This window comes from Schistocerca nitens, chromosome 2 (genome assembly GCF_023898315.1).
Source record: "Schistocerca nitens isolate TAMUIC-IGC-003100 chromosome 2, iqSchNite1.1, whole genome shotgun sequence".
In the NCBI taxonomy this organism is placed as follows: domain Eukaryota; kingdom Metazoa; phylum Arthropoda; class Insecta; order Orthoptera; family Acrididae; genus Schistocerca; species Schistocerca nitens.
In genome coordinates, this window is record NC_064615.1 from 313234942 (window position 1) to 313250066 (window position 15125).

The 15125-nt window shown below is 41.7% G+C and overlaps 1 protein-coding gene across 1 annotated transcript in view; it reads right to left on the reverse strand.

Annotated features, from left to right (window-relative positions):
- Positions 1-15125, reverse strand: part of LOC126236082 (probable chitinase 10) — a 390810-nt gene that overhangs the window by 81021 nt on the left and 294664 nt on the right. The window lies entirely within an intron of this gene.

The window sequence follows — 15125 nt, forward strand, 5'->3', positions numbered from 1 at the left end:
TGGAAGTTAGCTTCCGGTGTTATTTGGTTGTGAATTAGGAGAAAGGAAAGGAAATACAGCCTGTAAACATTTTAGTGATCCCTTGCACCGTAGTTCCGATCGGTGAATGTCGCAGCTCTCTCCAGTGAGGAGACCACGAGTCGCGAGTGGATTGTAGAGAAACTATTCACTATAAAAGGACGGGAATTGAGCTGCTTTGTAGCCTAATCCTACCAGCCCATCGCAGATTCTTATCTGATCGCTCATAAACGATGGATATCTGGGGCCAAACAAAGCAGAACGAGGACGTCATAACGTCGCATTTAACACATCGTTCGGTTATAGACATTTTTATACCGTTTCCTTGGAAATAATAGCAAAAGTTACGTCAGAGTTGCTTCAAGAAACAGCTGCACCATTTCTGCCGTGGTGGTGTTTGTGAAGAGGAGATAACAAATGATACCTTCTTCGGTTGCACTAATCAGCGTGAACTTACACATGCTTCATTACGACATGTGCTTAAACTGATCTGTCTATTGCAAACTGGAGTAGTGCCGTCATTAGCGGAGAGTAACTAGAAGGTATGCAATCTTATTCACGTTTGTAGCCAACTTGAAAATCCGTGTTTAGTTCTGGAACATATACAGTAGTGTTGTGTGAAAATGTTGTTGTAAATGTGGTCGCCAGTCATAAGACTGGTGCAGCTCTCCACGCTAGACTGTCCATCGCACGTTTATCGGCTGTGAGGTCACGTTGTGAGGCACATTTTGATTTACAATAGTTACAGCGCAGTTTGGTGATATATTGTCGTAGATTACCAGATAAATTATGTTTTTCATCTCTCCTGTGTATGGGAAACGAAATACTGTCTGTTCTGCATCGGAAGGAATTATACTCGTAATATTTAATCGATTTATGAGTCTCTCTTACTTCACGATAAAATTTTTTTAAAATTCGTACCGTTTATCGTGATCCCCAAAAAACTTAGTGTTTTATTACAATAGTTAGCTTTCATTCTGATAATTAGTTAAAGTTTTTCTGTGATAACCTCCTGATACATGCATATCCATGCGTGTCACAGTCTTCACTTCAGGTAAATAGCTAAAATGTATTTTCGATTCTGGCGTAGATATACTGTAGTAACCGCTACAGCTATAGGGCTGATTTACGATGGGAATCGTTTCCTTTCCGTTATACAGTTTAAGTTCTTATAGTGACGAACATTCCGACTTACCACTGACAAGTACATATGTACGGAGCTGCGTATCGCAGTCTACGCTTGAGCTTATTTTCCGATAGTAGCAGATATTTATTTTTGACAATTTCTTTACTCCGCCCTGTGTGTCGTGGTTTTCACTACAGTTGTGGAACTGTTTTGGCGATAATTTTGTTTCTTTCCGACAAATAGTTAAAGCTCTTCTTCCCAAACCCTTTTTGATTCGAAACCGCAAACCGCAGTCTGCTCTTGAGCTGTATAGCTAAAGATTTTCTTACGATGTTAACTACGACATATTTGCGGTAGATAGCTTTTAATTCATACAGGTATGAGCACATTTTACTATACTCGAATCAGTTTCTTTCCGACAAATACTTAATGTGCTTCTAATTGAACTGTTTTCAGTTTTCCCCTTAAAATATATACATTCGTAACTGCGTAGCGCAGTCTCCTCTTGAGCTGTATAGGCAAAGTGTATTTTCTGTTATTAACTACCTTTCGTTTACGACAGATATTTCCTTTCATTTCGCACTGTATATAGTGGTGTCCATTACAGCTACAGAGCGTGTTCTTGGGATACTCTTTTTGTTTCTTTTCCAACAAATTTTTTTTTGTGTTATGAATATGTGATTGATCGTAATAGTTGTTCGCGATGTAATAGATTCCTGTAATCAAAACTGCATGTGTTTCTTACGTTTAAAAGAAAAAAAATCGCTACTGACATGACGTCATAGTCGCCATGTCGTTTACGTTTCTCGAGTGTGTACGACACCACTTACAGAAGTCTGCCTAAGACTGGTATAGCGAATCCCTCTTTATCCGTCTCTTCATGTCTGCTAAACTACAGCAGCCTACATCCCCATCATCTTGCTTGCCGAGATCAAACCTTTCTTTCCCTCTTGAAGTCTCAGTATGTGATTTATCGATCTATCCCTTATTTTAATCAAGTTTTTCCATGAAGCTGTTTTCTCCCAAATTCTATGCAGGTCCTCTTCATTATTTATTCGATGCACTCTTAACATATCCGGCATTCTTTTGCAACACGACGTTATGATAGTTTCCACTCTCTTCTTGACGATTCCTTCAAGCCTCAGGAAGCGTCCTTTCAACCCTTCTTTTAGTAAGCTTGTGCCATTGTGACGATTCCTTGAAGCCTCAGGAAGCGTCCTCTCAACCCTTCTTTTAGTAAGCTTGTGCCATTAATTTCCTTTTTCCCAATTCTATTCAGTACGTCATCATTTGTTATTTGATGTACCTATGCAATTCTTAGGATTCTTTCTTAGCACCGTGTTTCTAACGTTTCTGTTCTCTTCTTGTCTGAACTATTTGTTGCCCACTACCCAGACAAATAACTTCCGAGAAGTATTCCGAATACTTAAATTTATATTCGATATTAGCAAATTTCTGTTTTGCGGAAATGTTTTTCTTGCTATTGCCAATCTACATTCTCGTTGTTTCAGCGTTGTCAGTTATTTTGTTGCCAAAATATAAAAGTCAAACATTACCTTCGGTAACTAGTTATAAACTGTTCAGTTTATTGCATTACATTGCATTATTTGTTATCGGAATAACAGTTCTGTCCGAAAGAGATACTTTGAGATGCCACATACTGCTCAGGCCCTGCTTAAAAATTGTGAGGATTGTCTTTCTAGCAGTATTACGAAACCTCACTTTTAGTGCCTTGCGTAGCTGTTGACTAAAGCACTAACCAACGTTTGGAGACTTGCAGTCCTCATGCTACAGAATGAAACGAGCGAAAGAATTTGCTCCACACTACCGCCCCTACTACGCTAACAGAACGACAGTAATTTACTGTTGTTTCATATAAGTATCTCACTTGAAAGTAACTAACGAATTTGGTGGGTTTGACCAATACATACTGCTGCTGTAATATGAACCCGATCAGAGCACTCATTGGAAGAAAGGCCAAGGAATGCGACGTGTGAATGCACTAAGTTTTGTGTCTGCCACACTAGTTATCTGGTCACGGATGTGGTAATTAAAAAGGTCACATAAGTCACATAGCTTTTTTTCCTAGCACACATGGGGGATTGGAACACTTTGTTCAGTACGTTTACCCACACGGCACACAACCTCGTGTACCATGTGACTACGATCTGCTCATTAAATTTTCTACACACTCTAGGAGTTTCTAAGCGGAATTTACAGACATCCCAAGGTTACTGTTTCTGTCTCGCCTAAACATCTCCCGTTAACGGTTTGCCACCATTATCGATTATTTGCTTTCTGATTTGTGATAAATGTGAAAATATACAATGGGAATGCAGTTCTTAAAGCGATTTACTGTTTCGTACCTTTTTCCTTTAAAAGCTACAGTCTACGAGCTCTAAAACGTTCATTCTGCAATACGTACTGCAGTTTCTTACTCCAGACCCCCATCTTCCCCTCTCCCCCTCTCCCAAGTCATGAGGTAACGCGATTCATCAGGTGTCGCGTCATTAACGTGCTTGATTCTTTTCTTACCTGCAGATTTTTCAACTTCCTATCTATTAGCCTACTCAACTAAACTGTATTTTTGGGACGCCGTCTCACTTCAGAAAATTTGCTCGATACCGAAACATTCGCTACAGGCAACAAACTTCCTTTTAAGATGCGAATGAAAGCGGATGTATTTTATCAGAGTTGTTCTTCTAAAAGTACTAGCAGGAGTTTTGAGGCGAAGGAATTGTTTCTTACAAAACAGTTCAAGGAAAAGGGTGAATGCTATTTCTGTTTTCCCCTTTTCCTTCTAGAATTAGCTAGATTAAATGCTCTGCATAACTGCTTGATGTAGCAGGCTTAGCAGAAATGTTCTAGCAAACCTGTTGCGAAAGTGTGTTTTAGTTTGTGTAAACCGAGGACGGAGGTGACATCATGCAACGGATGTGAAAGTACGGTATAACTTGCGCAACGCAAATGCTTATAACAATCACGCAAAATAATGACGGGACTAAACGAGCCTTGTTTCGAAACCTTTTAACATGTAGTGCTATAAAAAAGCATTTCTGTCTGACTTTCGCGACCTGTAATTATGGTACATACTGACTTAGAAAATACTAAAACTGAAATAAAGTTTTACTTCGAAAATTTTTTCCATTTTCATGTGACGTGGAATAATGATCGATTTCATCTTGAAATTGAAAACTTCTTTCGAGATAAAATAAAATCATTTCGAACTGTCAAGGTGTTAGTTGTTTGTAATAAGCACTGCAAAAGTGGGTGACACGTTGTCTAATGGAGGATCCAAACGTTTCGGTTTCAAGGCATTGCTGGAGGTTATTTGCAACGTGGCGCGACTCAAATGTGGGCATATAAGCACCGACATGTACGGAAGGGATTACTGTGGCATTGGTGCCATTCCGACTTGCGTACGGTAAATGCTGAAGCATGAACAATGGCGACGTTATTACCAAACCCGTCCTAACGGGACCAACGTGCTGTTACTCTTGTCTTGGATGCCGATGGACGAACACCGGTTGACATACATCGGATGAAGAACTTGTATGGGCTGCACGTCAGTCGAAAACTGCCGTTGTGGAATGGTGCGCCAAATACCGTTCTGGTCACGATTCGACACCCATATTGCAAATGTAACGCAGAAATTACACCAACTGCATGCGCCCTATAGTCCTGATCTCTCTCCACACGATTATCACGGTTTCGGTTCCTTAAAAAAGGCCTTGAATGGTCGACAAGGTCCTGTCCGACGAGGATGTGTAGCAGGTGGTTTCGGACTTGTTCACGCAGCAGGACACGGTGCTTTACGCAAAGGGTATCTTCAAACTGGTGCGTCGGTGGGATGATTGCTTCAATGCTTACGGTGATTTTTCCTGACTTGCACACCAATTCCGGACTTCTGAACGGAAAGTTTTTGATTTCCCTTTGGGTAAGGTGAGGTAAATCCGACCGGGTGGGTAAACCCGACCACCCTCTATTTGTGAGAAAAGGCAAAGCGGAGCGATTTCGCATCAGTGTTACCATATAGAGCATTCGAAATAACGAAAATGTCACCTTGACAGCTTTGCCGCATTTGACATCTAGACACTCTAAAGACAACAAGTGTATCTTCGATTGTTTCAATTTAACTTTCGTGCAAATTCATCGCTAGATTTACCTTATTAAATAAAACGATCGCAAAACAAACGGTAAGTGTTTTGGAATACAGTGGTCAACAGAATATTATATTTTTACTAAAGTTCAGTCTTGATCACACCATTTATGTTTCAATGATATAGGTAACCGGTTTCGGTTATTTTTACATAACCATCATCAGACAGGTCTAGTATTTCCTAAAATTAATCCACAGGTCTGATGATGGTTATGTAAAAATAACCGAAACCGGTTACCTATATCATTGAAACATAAATGGTGTGATCAAGACTGAACTTTAGTCAAAATATAAACGGTAAGTGGTTTTTGCAGTGCATTTAGTGATCTATTCAGTGTATGTATCTTTTTTGTTGGAAATGTCGTGTAAATTGTTTCTACGTGTGTTAAATGAAACATGGCATAGTGGGGTAAATCCGACTACTAAATGGTGGGGTAAATCCGACCGCATATTTTTTATCGTTTATGTGTATGGAATTATTTATTTATGTAAACAAAGTGAACTTTTTTTTATTTTTAGGGAAATTGTACGAAATTACAAACAAAAAAGACAAAAAGCAATCAAAACGATATTCGACGAGCAGTTGCTGCAATGCAAATGGGAATGTCTTTACGAGCTGTCGCTCGTGATTTTAACATTCCGAAATCGATATTGCTGTTGCTCCGCCGTGCAATGAAATCATCTTTTTTTTCAATTAAAATTTACATTCATTTAACTTGCAGTACATTTAGTACACAAACAATTTTTTTCGAATACATTTAGTTCCTTTATGTAGAAAGCATAATTGATTATAACAAAAAAACTGTTCATTTAGAACTACTTCTGTGCAAAATCAGCCAAACAAATAGGGGGTTGGATTTACTGCACCATTTTTGCAAATGGGAAAAATGGACGTTTCTTAAAATACGGATACCTCAAAAACTATTGATGGTATAACAAAAATATTTTGCAAAAAGTTGCTCCTTTATATTACCTATAATTTAACGCATATAACGTTAAGATCCGACCTCGGATAAGCGTTTTATAGCAACAAGAAATTACTAGGTCGGATCTACCACACCTTACCCTATACTTATGAAGTGATATCGGGGAACGTAGAAAACATGGAAAATATCTCTGAAACAGCTGTGTACACACCATTTTCATTTCGAAGGGCCTCGGATTGTCTCAGGGTGTGCTTAGGAGCTAAGGAGTTCGTAGTGAAAAAAAATCTTGTTATTCAGCAGCCAATTTTTGTAGCCGCTTTAGGGGAACCTACCGCCAACTCCATATTCGGCCTCGGAAAACAGCCCAGTAACTGCGCTGCGAAACGTAGGACACTCTGAGGAGATGAAGTTTTGGCCACCAGAGAGTGAATGTGGTGATACCGAACTGGACGGACCTCAGACAAGTTTAAGGGTAAAGGCCTTGCGGTCTGTTCAGGGGATCCTTCTCTGCCCTGAAACTGCGTTGGCGAGATGTCCGTTCCAGTTCAAAGAGTCGACGCCAAGTCTGCTTATTCGTCACCGGTACCGCAGGGTATACGCAGTGGACCGAGTCTTCCAGAGAGGACCGCCGTAAAGCAATCTTGTATCCAGGATTTTATTTATTTATTATTTTATTTATTTATTGCCAAATTATAGACCTGTTACCTGATGTTTAAAACAGGTCGTACATCTTACAATTTTCGTTTTTCATCTTTTTTCAGTTTTCTTTCCTTTTGTTTTATCTACAACATTTACAAAGAATGATTCAGAATAACAATAATTTGAGGTTGAAATATAAATAAAATTTTATTGTTTTTAAGAAGAATATAAAAAGAAGATAGGATAGATGAGAGATATGTTAGTACCATCACCGAGCGTGATTGACGGTGAATACCTCGGAATGGTTTTATCGAGCCGTTGACCGCCAGTCACATACACACACACACACACACACACACACACAAATGATTATTAGTAGAGAAATAATGTTTCTTATCCTATTTGTTACTAATCCTATGTATTAACTACATTAGGTGCGCATCCTTGTACAGCATTTGGTGTTTTCTCGGCTAGATTGCCAGCAATTTGCTTATTTACTGTCACATCTCAGCTTCCTCCTCCTGTTCCTCCTCATTTTCACTATTTTCGCTGTCACTGTGGGTATCGCTGTCCATCCTCTGGAGATTTCTGTTACGCTGCACGTAGGCATGTCTGTGATGTCGTGTCCGCATGTACTCTTCATGTGTTGTTTTTGAAATACTGTTTGTCAGTGCGTTTAATTGTGCCCATTGTTCTTCGTCTCTTATTGCTGTGAATATATCTATGTCTGTATCTGTGTAATCTAAGTGTAGTGTATGTCTATTGTTCGTGTATTGTCCGCAGAAAAAGACAGTGTGTTCTGGGGAACCTTCTTCCCCGCATGTGCATGTAGGTGTCTGCCTCAGACTCACGCGGTTTAAGTGCGTGGGATAAGGTCCGTGCCCGGTTAAGAAAAGTACCATACCGCGGCTGGGATCGATATGTCTCATTCTCAACCGCTCCAGGATGCGTACAGTAGCCTACTTATCCCTGCACCAGTAACACGAGTAAAACAGGGGAAGCCGACCGGTTCCAAAAGGAAATAGCAGGTGGCCTTGATTCGTGATGACTTCACCAGCGCCGTCATTATCAGAAGCATGCAGTGGCAGTGAGTCAGGAGAAAAACTGTGTGGCCGCGGGCGGCGGGTGTCCCTGAGCGCAGGCAGCCCGCCGGCCGGTAGCTGGCAGCCAGCTGTGTCTGTGGCAGGCAGACGCTGCTGCCGCTGCAGGACCGCCAAGGCGAGCCGCCTGCCCGCAGACAAAGGCGGCCGCTGCACAAAGTGGTCTCAGCGGTGGATCACGCTCTGTCCCCCTCTTCAGACGAAATCACTGATCGAGCTGGCGAGAGGATTAGTTGGGTTAGAGCACTCGCCCGGTCATCCTTACTTCCTTTTTGGTAAAATATTTGAAATGAACAGAAGATAAGTCTCCTTCGACGTTACATGATGAACTTTTATCCGAATTTTCATACCCAAATGAAGACTGGAAAGGTACTCATGAAGTATCAAATTGACCAGCGAAAGGTTTTAGGAAAAAAATGTTTAATTTGTTGAAAGTAATCAGGGCAATTAGGAAAAACTTCAATGGTGCTTTGCGACAAAATTACACATTGGATTTTCGTCTGAATGTCCATAGCCAAACGTAGAGTCAGAGATGGACTAATGGGGTACCAAACTGACCAGCGTAAGGTCTATTTTTGCAAAAAGAGACTTAATTTTTAACAATGAAGAAACAGACTTGTAGTTGTACTAAATACTCTACTGGCCATTAAAATAGCATCACCAAGAAGAAATACAGATGACAAACCGGTATTCATTGGACAAATGTATTATACTAGAACTGACATCTGATTACATTTTCACGTAATTTGGGTGGATAGATCCGGAGAAATCAGTACCCAGAACAACCACCTGTGGCCGTAATAACGGCCTTGATACGCCTGGGCATTGAATCAAACAGAGCTTGGGTGGCGTGTACAGGCAGAGCTGCCCATGCAGCTTCAACACGATACCACAGTTCATCAAGAGTAATGACAGGCGTAATTTGACGAGCAAGTTGCTCGGCCACCATTGACCAGACGTTTTCAATGGTGAGAGATATGGAGAATGTGCTGGCCAGGGCAGCATTCGAACATTTTCTGTATCCAGAAAGGCCCGTACAGGACCTGCAATATGCGGTCGTGCATTATCCTGCTGAAATGTAGGGTTTCGCAGGGATCGAATGAAGGGTAGAGCCGCGGGTCGTAACACATCTGAAAGGTAACGTCCACTGTTCAAAGTGCCGTCATTGGGAACAAGAGATAACCGGGACGTGTATGCAATGGCACTCCATACCATCACGCCGGGTGATACGCCCGTATGGCGATGACGAATACACGCTTCCAATGTGCGTTCACCGCGATGTCACCAAACACGAATGCGACCACCATGATACTGTAAATAGAACCTGGATTCATCCGAAAAAATGACGTTTTGCCATTCGTGCACCGAGGTTCGTCGTTGAGTACACCATCGCAGACGCTCCTGTCTGTGACGCTGCGTCAAGGGTAACCGCAACCATGGTCTCCGAGCTGATAGTCCATGCTGCTGCAAACGTCGTCGAACTGTTCGTGCAGATGGTTGTTGTCTTGCAAACGTCCCCATCTGTTGACTCAGGGATCGAGACGTGGCTGCACGCTCCGCTACAGCCATGCGGATAAGATGCCTGTCATCTCGACTGCTAGCGATACGAGGCCATTGGGATCCAGCACGGCGTTCCGTATTACCCTCCGGAACCCACCGATTCCAAATTCTGCTAAGCTAACAGTCATTGGATCTCGCCCAACGCGAGCAGCAATGTCGCGATACGTTAACCGCAATCGCGATAGGCTACAATTCGACCTTTATCAAAGTCAGAAGCGCGATGGTACGCATTTATTCTCCTTATACGAGGCATCACAACAACGTTTCACCAGGCAACGCTGGTCAACTGCTGTTTGTGTATGAGAAATCGGTTGGAAACTTTCCTCATGTCAGTACGTTGTCGGTGTCGCCACCGGCGCCAACCTTGTGTGAATGCTCTGGAAAGCTAATCATTTGCATATCACAGTATCTTCTTCCTGTCGATTAAATTTCGCGTCTGTAGCACGTAATCTTCGTGGTGTAGCAATTTTAATGGCCAGTAGTGTATATAAAATTTGTTCGCAATTACGGAATTTTTCTGATATTAGCCGCATTATTTATGAAAACATCACCCATTGGTGACACATGAATGTTTGGGACGAACTGGGGCTAGAACCTGGGTTTCCCACTTGTCACAGACAATCGCTTAACCACTTTGACCATCCGAACAACTTCGGATATTGTAAGAAATAAGTGTTACAAGTATCGATGGCCAAAATGAGGGTTGTAATACTAACGTTGAATACTTTTGTTTCCTTGATACCCTGTAGCGAGAATCCAAGTATCGTTGCTAGCAATAGGATCGTAAACACTATGACACATGGAAGTCTGTGTCGGTCCTGGAAGCGTGCTCGGATGGCCGAAGCGGTTAAGGTGACCACTCGCGAAAATCGGTAAATCCGAGGTTCGATTCCCACTGCGCCACAAATGTTCATGTGTCACCAACAGATAATATCCTCATCTAGCTAATGGCAGTAAGATTCCCCAATTGCGAATAAATTTCCTAAGGATATAGTTGTATGAAAGCAGTCAAGGTACTTAAGAAACACCTAATCAGTGATGTGCGGGAAAATCGAAATATTTCACGAACAGCTGCTGCTAGCTATGAGATGTAGTGTCAAAATATTCGCTTCCTCAAGGCCTAGCTATTTTGCGCATAAAAAGTTACATTGGTGTAAAAGTTGTGGAGTTATTTCTTTCACGTTGAACAAAAGAAATAAATATCAAATTGCAGCATAAACTGAAACTTCTTAGTTTTCTCTTGATTCACATTGCCGATTCCAGAGTCATCGGATAGCAGGGTGGACATATACAACTGGCGGTAGTTTCAGGTACGCAAAGTATAAAAAGGCTGTTTCGTCTGAAAAGGTTTCCGACTGATTATAGCAGCACGACGAAAATTAACAGACTTTGAACGCGGACTGGTAGTTGGAGCTAGACGCATGGAAATCGCTTGCGAATTCAATATTGCGAGTACCACAGTGTCAAAATTGTGCCGATAATACTAAACTGGATTGACTACCTCTCAAAACGGACAACGTAGCGGCGTTTCCGTAGAGTTTTCAGTGCTAACAGGCATGCAGCACTGCGTTAAATAAACGCAGAAAACAATGTGGGACGTACGACGGACGTATGTGTTAGGACAGTACAGTGAAATTTGGCGTTAATGGACTATGGCAGCAGACTACTGACGCGAGTGCCTTTTGCTAACATCACGACGTGGCCTCCAACGTCTCTTCTGGGCTCGTGACCATAGCGATTGGATCTTAGACAAATGGAAAATCGTGGCCTGATCAGATCAGCCCCGATTTCAGTTGGTAAGAGCAGATATCAGGGTTCGAATGTCGTGCAAACCCATGTATCCAAGTTGTCAACAAGACACTGTGCAAGCTTTTGGTGGTTCAACAATGGTGTGACTTGTATTTACATGGAATGGAGTGAGTCCTCTGCTTCAGCTGAACCTATCGTTGAATGGAAATGGATATGTTCGGCTACTTGGAGACCATTTGCAGCCATTCATGGAGTGAATCTACCCAAAGAACGATGAAATTTTCATGGATGACAATGCGCCGTATTCCCGGACGCAGTTGATCACGAGTGGTCTGAAGAACATTCGGGACATTTCGGGCCAATGATTTGGCCACCCAGAGCACCCTACGTGAATCCCATCGAATATTTGTGGGACATAATCGAGAAGTCAATTCGTACACCAAATCCTGCACCGGCTGCAGTTTCGCAATGATGGAGGGCTGTAGAGGCAGCAATATTTCTGCAAGGGACTTCCGGCACCGGCTGCAGTTTCGCAATGATGGAGGGCTGTAGAGGCAGCAACATTTCTGCAAGGGACTTCCAACGGCTTGTTGAGTCCATGCCACGTCGGGGTTCTGCACTACGCTGGGAAAAAGGAGGCCCGAAACGATACCGAGAGGTATCCCATGACTTTCGTCACCTCAGTGTATCTACTCTTAATAATAATAGAATATCGATCAATATTTAAAAACAGGATGATTCTAACAGAACTTTACAACTTTAATTACATACAGAATTTTATTGAGTATAGGTGTCATCTCGCAAGAAAATAGCCGCGTGTAGTTGCCGGACGATCTGAGGAGCCATGTCACGGATTGCGCGGCCGGAGGTTCGAGTCCTCCCCCGGGCATGGGTGTGTGTGTTGTTCTTAGCATAAGTTAGTTTAAGTAGTGTGTAAGTTTAGGGACCGATGACCTCAGTAGTTTGGTCCCTTAGGAATTCACATAGATTTGAACATTTCGTAGCAAAATACTTCCATACTTTGATTTGAACTTCCACTTTAACTGTCATTTTGGCTGAATGTTGTTGCCGTTGATCATACAGCAAACGTTCCATCTGAATTCAGTTCCTTGCCACACGTTATCCAGCATACGTGGCGACACTTCTGTATGGCTTCAGATGCAATCATTTTCGTAAATCTCTCTTGACAGTTGATTGAGGAACTCAAAGCTCTCGCGACGCACGATGTGTGGATTTCCTAGGACTGCGAATAAAGCTTCCTCTCTCACTCGCTCCATTACAGCCTCACAAACTCTTGGGCGATCTTTAGATTTGATATGACGAAAGCTACAACCCATCTGAATGAAATTCTGAAGCCAGGAGTAAAATGTCGGCCTACTAGCAGGTTTTTTACGGTATCATCATTTGCTGACTTTGTTTCTTCCATATAAAACACGCAACGAGCACGTTGAGGTCATGTGAAGTTTGCCATTTTGATTCTCAACTTCCTGTCGTTCCTAGTGCGGAATTTGGCACTAGAACAATAAGTGAATGAAATTTTTGCTACAAGATGGTATCTTTATCACACGGTTTTCAATATTCTGTCCACATCTCTAAGTCGTCTCAATAAAATTCTGTGTGTAAGTGAAGCTGGAGAATCCTTTTTTTAAATCCAACTATATATTATATTGAATGTTTTCAGAGCAAAACTTGAGAAATAAAAACGCTCAGTAGTTTTGTGAAATAATTTACTGTATATGTTAAGTGTTTTTTTTTTTTTTTTTTTTTTTTTTTTTTGTCCCTGCAGCATTCGGTTCAAGTGCCTGCGTGGTTCCTTAAACAAGAGCACAACTGATTCCCTTCCCAGACTTCCTCCATTGTCAGCTTATGCTCAGTTTCCAGAACCTCAGCTTCGACGGTACTGTACACTCTAACAATCCTTTCTTTCTTTTTATCTCTGACTATCTTCTTGAACTGTGTGGCTGGCGAATATTGATAAGTGGCCCATGTTAGCGACATTCGAACACTTGGAAAGTAATAAATGCGAACTTGATCTCACGAAAATATGCGACCACTTTAGTGATGAACATTCCTTGGCGCTAAACTCTAGTTGGACCCAGATCTACTCATCCAAAAGCGATATGGGACGATCTCTTAGCGTTATGCAGGCTTCACTGTAAAGCTCCTCATGAGGGTGACAGTTGTTTTGGGAAAGTGTTTCTAACGCACTTAACTGATTCCTGAGATGACTTCACTTTACATTTATATCTTAGACTGATGAAAACTTAGAAGAAACTACAAAGTAAATGAGTAGTATTTCTTCACGTGGTTACCCTTTATATATCTGAAGTTTTGAAAGTGACCACTCATTGATTTCACAATAGGGTGGAATATTTCTGTAGGAATTTTCATCCCGGTTACCCTAATACATTTGTAAATTTCCATAGCTAAAGAATACAGAATTGTGCTCGGTACAGTTTTTCTCCAACAGAAATTTTGATGTGATAGCACAAACAAAACACGAGCACTAATTGTCGACTATCAAGCTACAGATATATAAATCTGTTCTTAAGCTCCCCATTGCTTATCAGTAAATGCGTATCATTATTAGAAGGTATTCAGAGATGTATGACACTAATTACAGGTAAGGTGTAGCCCCATGTCGATTAAGCGCGCTGCTCTAACGCACGCCACTAGTTGAAAAAACCATTTTCTGACAGTTGTGTGTTTATAGAAACAGCAGCCACTCACTTGTACTTTCTGGTATTGTTTATTTCAACCAACAACTAATTTCGGGTGGATAATAACTCATTCTTAGATGAGTGAAACATACATTTTTACAGAGTTTCGTCCAGCGGCATGTATTTATAACCATCCCGCCTGCGTTTAGACGTTAAATAGGCGTTTGACTAAGATTTGTATATACAACAGCTTGGAAAGTTGTAACGTTTGCTCAGGCACATATTTATACTTTATTTTCAGGAAGTGCGGTAGCTATTATCATCAACGTCTGCAAAAAGTTCTGTAAATATGTTTGCTTCGATCACCTGAAAATAAACGAGCCTCCCCGTGAAACTAAGGTTTTTGATTCAACAACGAAAAAGTAAAAGTTACCGTCATCATAAATATGCGTAGAATTTTATTCAACAGTTAAGAGGTCAATTTAAACCAGTATTGGATAAAATTAATTGATTTAGGGTTCTCTGAGTCCTCTACAACTTCCTTTTCGGCACCAAGTGGGGTAACGAAGGAGTCGTTTCGTTTTCATGTTACTGGACTGGAAAGTGGACTCTCAGGGGCGTGACTAACGTGTTTCCAGGTACTGTTAAACGGCGCAGCAAACAAGGCTACGACAACTGGCCGGTGCTCGTCGTGTGATGTTATGAGCTGTCATTACCGTGTTTTCCTTCTTGACGACGGGAGATCAACTTGCTGTCTCGTTACTTTCCTTCGGTACACTCTGTCCCTCTAGTCTTGACGAGAAAACACTATTGGGTGAAGAAGGTTAAGCTTCATCCCCAGCTGTCGTATACTCACTCAGTAATAAACAACAAGGGGGGGGGGGAAGTTGCTACAGGGAGAGTAAAATTTCGTGAAGATCAGTCGATTAATTTGGATAGATAGGTGAAATCTGTTAATCGAATCTCAATTTTACATAATATTCACAACCATCAACGAAGTATTGGTCTTCGTGAAGGAAGAAGTTTTGTAAATGATAATTAAATGGACACCCTAGCTGCAAACAGGCGTTGATGTACTTCATTGGGGACATGTTGAAAATGTGTGCCCCGACCGCGACTCGATCCAGGGTTCGAGCCCCGGTCGGGGCACACATTTTCAACATGTCCCCAATGAAATACATCAACGCC